This window comes from Pinus tabuliformis, chromosome 2_2 (assembly GCF_031772625.1).
Source record: "Pinus tabuliformis cultivar Carrire ecotype Pingquan chromosome 2_2, CPIR1, whole genome shotgun sequence".
NCBI classification, from domain to species: domain Eukaryota; kingdom Viridiplantae; phylum Streptophyta; class Pinopsida; order Pinales; family Pinaceae; genus Pinus; species Pinus tabuliformis.
The window spans coordinates 674,161,862-674,169,031 of NC_142300.1; the positions used below are offsets into that span (position 1 = coordinate 674,161,862).

The 7,170-nt window shown below is 35.5% G+C and overlaps 1 pseudogene across 1 annotated transcript; it reads left to right on the top strand.

Moving 5' to 3' along the window:
- Positions 1 to 252: 252 nt before the first annotated feature.
- LOC149194444 (transcription termination factor MTERF8, chloroplastic-like) lies at positions 253 to 1,962 on the top strand (annotated as a pseudogene). Its single transcript, XR_016254534.1, has 2 exons — positions 253 to 1,599; positions 1,706 to 1,962. The product of XR_016254534.1 is annotated as a transcription termination factor MTERF8, chloroplastic-like (transcript).
- The last annotated feature ends 5,208 nt before the right edge of the window (positions 1,963 to 7,170 follow it).

Below are 7,170 nucleotides of genomic sequence, written 5' to 3' on the forward strand. Positions count from 1 at the left end.
ATCTTATTTTATTTCCTATTATTTTAATAACATTGAAATTTATGACGACCCATTCTAAAATACTTAATGAAAAACGATCTCCCACGATTCCATCAAATAATATTTCTTGTGGGATGCCCACAAGAGCACAACTTCTCATTCACCAAAAGAAACGGTTGTTTTTCACGGCTCGCACCATGCGTTATTTTTTTGAAAAACCATGTGACCATAACATATGAACTCTGCCCCTCCAATATAAAATTTGGGCAACAGGATTTCTCTCCTTCCCACTTTGGTTGGGCAAAGTTTGTAAGGGTTTGGTGCGTCGATCATGGCCGTAACGCTATCAGTTCGAATAGCCTCAAGCGCAATAGCTGAATCTCTGAAGCACATCCACGCCATGCCTGTCTTCATCATTCTCTTCTCCTCACGCCCTGTTCAAAGTCCGACAAAATTATTAACAACATTTTATTCGACTCGCAATATCCCCATTTCACAGCCTCCCTCCTTTGAAAGCACCCCAGTAGCGAGCTTCCTTCTCAACGAATGTGCTTTCTCCATCGACGAGGCAAACACCATTTGCAGGAGAAAACCATATTTACTTGCTCAAAGATCTTACATAATTCACGGCAAACCCTACATTTCCTGAGAGACAAGGGTTTTAATGAAATCAGTGTTCGTAAACTCTTTTCCCCGTGCCCCATGTTGTTACGGTCCAGTTTCGAGGGCATTGTCAAGCCCAAGGTTGAATTCCTGGAGAGGATCGGCCTTGCTGGTCAGAAATTGCTCCAAGCCCTCAGTCGAAACCGTTGTATTTTTCATTTAAATGTTAGCCGTACGCTTGAACGGAAGGCTTCTTTTCTGCAGTCCGTGCTGGATGCCTATCTAGCAGCCGTGGTTTCGAATACAGAATCTGGTAAAATTGCCGGACCGAGCCCAGATTTTCATAAAATTGACGGAAAAGTCATTTCCAGCCACAGCCTAACTGCGTCTGTCATATTAAAGATCCCTAGGGTTTTATCATTATCTGAAAAAACATTGGTGGGTATTGTTAAAGATGTCGAAGGGATGGGCATTGAGAAGGGGTCCAAGGCGTTTGCTCGCGCTTTTCTTCATTTGAGTTGGCTGAACAAGGACACTGTTAACGTAAAATTGGAAAATTTGAGAGAATTGGGGTTTACAGAGGAGGATGTCGGTATTCTCGTTAAGAGGTCCCCTCAGCTTCTGGGGATTTCCAAGGATAAACTGCGGCAGATTCTCAAGTTTCTCGATGAGGAATGGAAGCTGCCTCGCAATGCTATTATGAGCTTCCCGGCGGTTCTGACTTATAGCATCGAGAAAAGATTGAAGCCGAGGCTCAATGCTCTCAGAGACTTCATGATGATGAACAATCTGTACACAAAGCTATGAGCTATCCTCGGGTGTGTTATATTTCCATGTCAGATGGAGATTTTCATCGCAAAGTGGTGAGCAGGCTACCAGGAGAGCGATGAAAACCCGTTGTAAGGACTGGGGTCGGCTTGGTTACTCGGACTAGCGGGAGTTCAACTGAAGCAACGCTCAGAGGTTTTGAACCCGGGAATTTGTGATCATTTGCGGCATAAGGATGGGTATTCGAAGGTTAGGTATGGCCAGATCATTTTGCCCTTAGGTATGGCCAGGTGAAGAGAAACTACATCATACTGTGTACTAAGATCAGAGGTGAAGAACTGATGGGTATTCGAAGGTTAGGTATGGCCAGATGAAGAGAAACTACATCATGCTGCGTACTAAGATCAGAGGTGAAGAAACTTAAGAATGATGCCATTTTGAAGATGATTGTTCTGCCACTGCCATTTTGAACCGTCATCACATTGTCTTCATGACTGGTTAGTGTTAGTATGTTTTCCATTCCCTTTCTTGTTACAGCGACTAATCTAACCAAACAAAGTTAGATTGTATTGGTTATCCATTTCATTCTTAATATTTTCCATTTAAAAGTCACATGGAAGTTTCATATTTTTCCTGGAGTTGTATTATTATTTGACCAATGCTTTTTCCTGTTTTTTTAATATAAATATGTATGATTAGAGCCATGTTTTTTTAATATGGTAAATGCAAAATTTTTGTTTTTGTTTTATGATAAGTTAATAAGTTGTATTATTATGTTACATGGAAGTTTCATATTTTTTCAGAGTTGTGTTGCATTATTATTAGATTAAAGTTTTTTCTTGTTTTTTTAATATAAATATGTATGATTAGAGTAATGTTAGATTTAAGACTTTTGTGATCAATATTGTAAATAATAATGTTTTTCTGATTAATCACATAGGATTTGGTAGAAGTTTCAAACCATTATTATTTTTACTTACATTTTTTTAAAAATATGTATGGCTAGATCAATGCTTGTAAATGTACAATTTTTTTGTTTTCCTGTAATGTTTTGATTAAATAATTTTACATTGTGTGTATTTATTATATTAAAGTTAGTTGGAAGTTTATTTTTTTTTCAATTAATTTTATTATTATTGATATAAACACAAATACAATAATAAATATAAATATATTTTTGGAGAGATTTAAATTTTAGTGAGATAATACGATATTGAAAATTTACAAGGATTTTTAAATTTAATTATGAGTTTAATTATGAGGTAAACTAAATAGTATCAGTAAATATAATGTTGATTCTACTACGAATACAACATTAAAAAATGAATATGCATCAATTAATCAATATTGACAATTTTTAACTTTCAATTATCATTATTAAGTATAATAGCTATTCTATAAAGACAAATAAATACTATAAGTGCAACATGAAAGAATGAATTGATTTTGAAATAGTGAAAGAATGAATTGATTTTGAAATAGTGAGATATTTTTTGTTTTTTATAATTCTACTTAAATTTGTACTTGAAAATATGTAAATTCGCCAAATTATTATCTAAGTCCCATTTTTCATATAAATGTTAAAAAAAAACAATTTTTAGTTTTTAGAGAGAAGACTTTTTTTCATGAAAGATAGTTCTTATAGAAGGAAAAATGTTTACATTGGTAGCTATAAAAAATGAAAAAAACAAAAATAAAAGGGCATATACAATGAACACCATATCCTCTTCCAAATGGTGTCTAAAATAGCTATGAAATAAAAAAATTGGTCAAATCTAGCAATTTGGCATCATTACATTTCTAATCAACAATGCCCCTATGTTAAGAGTTGCATATATAATTTATTTCACCATAATTGATCAAAAACTATTTGAAAACTAATCTCAGTATAAAAAACAAACTCTCAAATCACTGATCTAGAATCGTCAAACATTGCTTACTAGTGCAAATGCCCATTAAGGATATTTTCCCATTAAAAGTTAACATCTTTTCTTTTGTAAGCATCCATTAATTTACTGAGAATTTACATATGATACAGGCAGGTAGAGACATCTACAAAGAGAGCTTGCATTGAATATTTGCAAAAAGAAAAAACCTATCTAGTCTAAAACAACATTATGCAGAGTCTGAGGATGACCATCTACCCATAATTGGGAAACCAAATGGCTTTCTAGAGTGTTATAAACCTAGTTGTGCTTGTAAAAAACCAAACATGAACTAAATAAGAGTAACATAGGCTAAAAATAGGACTTCCCTGAAATCGGAGTCTGAGCCATGATGAGCTTTTAACTGAATGGATCGTCTAGTCCCTCTTCCAACCATGGTGGGAATTCCCACACGACCTTTGTCCCACCATAGCTAGTGTCGGCTTGTTGCTGCAGTTTCTCCTCCTAATGCTTGTCTAGCTCAATTGCCTCGTTGTTGGTGGCTTGTGCTTCTTCTTTGTTGCTTGCGGGCTCTAGTTATTCAGAGGTCATTTAGGTCATGCGCTTAGGCCCCAACTTATTAGGATTGGGCGACGTTGAGCCTTGGGAGACCGAGGCCGAAGGACTTGGAGATGAAGAATCATTATTGTCCCAAGAATTGTATGGCACTGGAGGTGGGGGTGGTGTAGGGAACCAAATTCCTATAGTACTTGCTAAAACATGTAGGGCCACTCGCACTTGGACCAGGTGAAAGTCAAGGTCTACGATGCGACCTTCCACCACTTGTAACATCTCTTTTTGATCACGAAGGTGTCGACCTAATAGGTTTCAAATTGCCCAATGGCTGTCACCATTGTTCCTGATCTTCTCTGCCTCCATATTAGCTATCAACCTTTTGAAGCAACGCAAAATGTCTTCATCAAATCGATTATTACCAAAACCGTTCTAAGGAGGAGGAGGTGGATGCCCTATGCCCCTCCCTCCTCTTCTAATCCATCCACACTCACAAACCATAACTTCTAGCATATGCCGTCAAGAGCCACCTCTGTCAACTTCCTCAGCTTACTCACTGTTATCAGGAATGCAAATGACAAAAAGAGCAGGGACTTGTGTGGTTCTGTGGGTGTTTGCATCTTAATTCCACATTAAATGCACATTCTTCATCGTCCAACCACATTGAATCATGCAAAGGACGTAGCATGTGGTGATGGTAGGCGATAAGTGTTGCCACCCTCCAACCTTTAAGTTGTGACGGAGGCCCTCAATACCTTCATTTGTCACCTATGCAGTCAGATCCAGGGCACTAAAAGTTAACATCAACCCAACAATATCTTGCAAATTCCTACAATATGTGTTTCTAGTTTTGGCTTCAAGCAAAAATGGCAAAGGCCATTATAAAGACCACTTTTTCCTAATTTGGCTTCGGAGGGGAAATCTTAGTAATCACCAAGTAAGCAGAAACCTAGAGCTTATAAGAAACTTAAATTGACTAAACACCATGCAACCATTGAATCTAGTAACTTTCCACATTTGAAGACATCCACTTAGCATTAAGTATGACGTTTGCAAGAGGTATGACTTGTGTCCATTCTCAAGAGAAAAAAAACATGTAAGTAGGAAATTCCTTGAAAATAGATAAGAGTTTTGATGAAATATCAAAACTGAAAACAATTTAAACAAATATAATCTAGAGGCATTCGAACAATTCACAAGTAACTTTTAGGAGTTGTTTACTAATTTGATTAACTTTCAAAAAGATAGATTAAGATGGATTTTTTTCTTCTTCTTTCCTTTTTCTAATACTTGAGGGTAAATGCATTTTTTTCAAATTTGAATTGATGATTACATTTCTTGAGTGTCCAAAATAGTTGACATAGATCATATAGTCATTTAGGACTCCCAAGAAAAACCTCTAAATATTTTTACAATATATTTTGCCTCTAGCAATCAAAATAAACAAAAATATAAATGTTTTTTATATTGTTTCATCCATATACTTGGACTTTGTATAGACCTAATGAACTAAACTTTTGTGTTTTTACACCAACAAAAAAAACAGTATTAATAGCATTATCATCCCTCAATTTGTACATCAGATAATACAAAGAGAATCATCTAAAGTTTCTTCCATTACCATAATTCCAATGTCCATTTGTTGTCCTTGGAGAGCCCATTAGCCTTGATGATATGTTCTCTATAGTTGTGGGTATATGACACACGACCTTGGAAACAATTTTAACTAGTTAACTAGGGGCACAAGAGTAACATTTATAATTTATGAAGCCCTTTTTATCTAGCTGAAGACATGAAGAGAATCCACATAAATTTGTAAGCAATCAATTCATTTCTCATATGTCAACTTTAATAAACATCTCAACATTATTAATGTAATTAAATTATGAGTGCCTATACTCAAAGTTGTTTTAAATTTTAACAAAATGACTAATAAAAAAATGCATAATGCTTCTACAAATGTGGAATGTTTGAGGCCCTTGATTAGCACTAGAAAAGAAAACCCAAGGATATGTTTGATCTATTATCACTTACCAAGTTGCTTAGGGTTTATTTTCCTTCACCTTTAACTTGTAACCTTGGAATAAGCCATATATTTACAAGAATACTTGGAATGTTGGCCTTTACTTATCATTGAATAAGATGCCATTGCAAGTTATCTAAATACCCTAAGAGAATTTTGCAAAATAATTCCTTGGGAGCCTTTCGTTCCTTTTTCCTAAACCAATTCTTTAGACATTGTTTTATGCAATTATTGTTCCATATATTTCCCAAGCACTTTCATTATCACTGATGTTAACATGAGCATTAAACAAGTTGAAGTTTCTCATTGGTGAAACTGGAACTTTAGTGGGGGTAATATCAACTCCCTTCTTTCACCTCTCAATAAGCCATCCTCTGATGATTTCCAAATTTTTATTCCCAAGAGAAGAAATAAATACCACCACTTAACAAACTACAAGGACAAATACAATTTGTTATAAAAACTTGAAAGAGTGAATTGATTATGAGATAGAAATTTTATCAATTTTCTGTTAAATTTGTAAAAGGAACCATGTTCATTTCATTAAATATTAGTTCTTTCTTTTGGATTATAATTGTGAAAGGGATTTTTCAACTTTAGCTTTTTAGACAAAACTTTTACACATCCTCAAGGGTATAAAATATCTAAGTAAGAAGTTCATTTAAAATGGATAAGGTTAAGGCCCAAGGGGGTTGGATCCTGTATTGGAAAGCAAGAAATTTTTCATCATTGAGTAAGGTTCAATTCCCATGAGGGATTAACTAGGAGCCATGGGGGCACCTTGAGGTAGTGGTTAGATTATTGATATTTTGGGTAGCATCTGGAGGATACTCATGTGTGGGGCAAGTGGGATAAGTGATGAGGCTTTGCGTCCATAGGCCCATCATATTCTCCTAACCCATGGTGTCACACCCTTTGGAAAATTATAAGTACAAGGGTGAGAAATTCTTACTTGTGGCATAACGATGACGACTAGAAGGGCCGAGTAGGGCATAGAGACAAGCAAGAGCATGAGACATTGAGAGAGAGATTATGTCAAGTAAGCAAGAGAACTATATGAGTAATATGGTAGGTTTGTTGTGAGTGAGATACTTAGTTGTGCCACGTTTGAGGAAAGAGCACAAAGCAATAAAGGAGATCTAGATCAGCTAGATGGACGATGGATCTAGGGATTGATCTACTAGACCAGATCCAAGGTAATTATTGTATATGTAATTTCTTTAAGGGCCACTATCCTAATATTTGAGCCTGAGTAGGCTTTGAGAAGAATTTAATGAAGAACTATTGATTGGGTAGAACTTGTGTGTGATATGTTTACTGTGCATGATATAATTTCTAGTCTTATAAGTTCCATTGTGC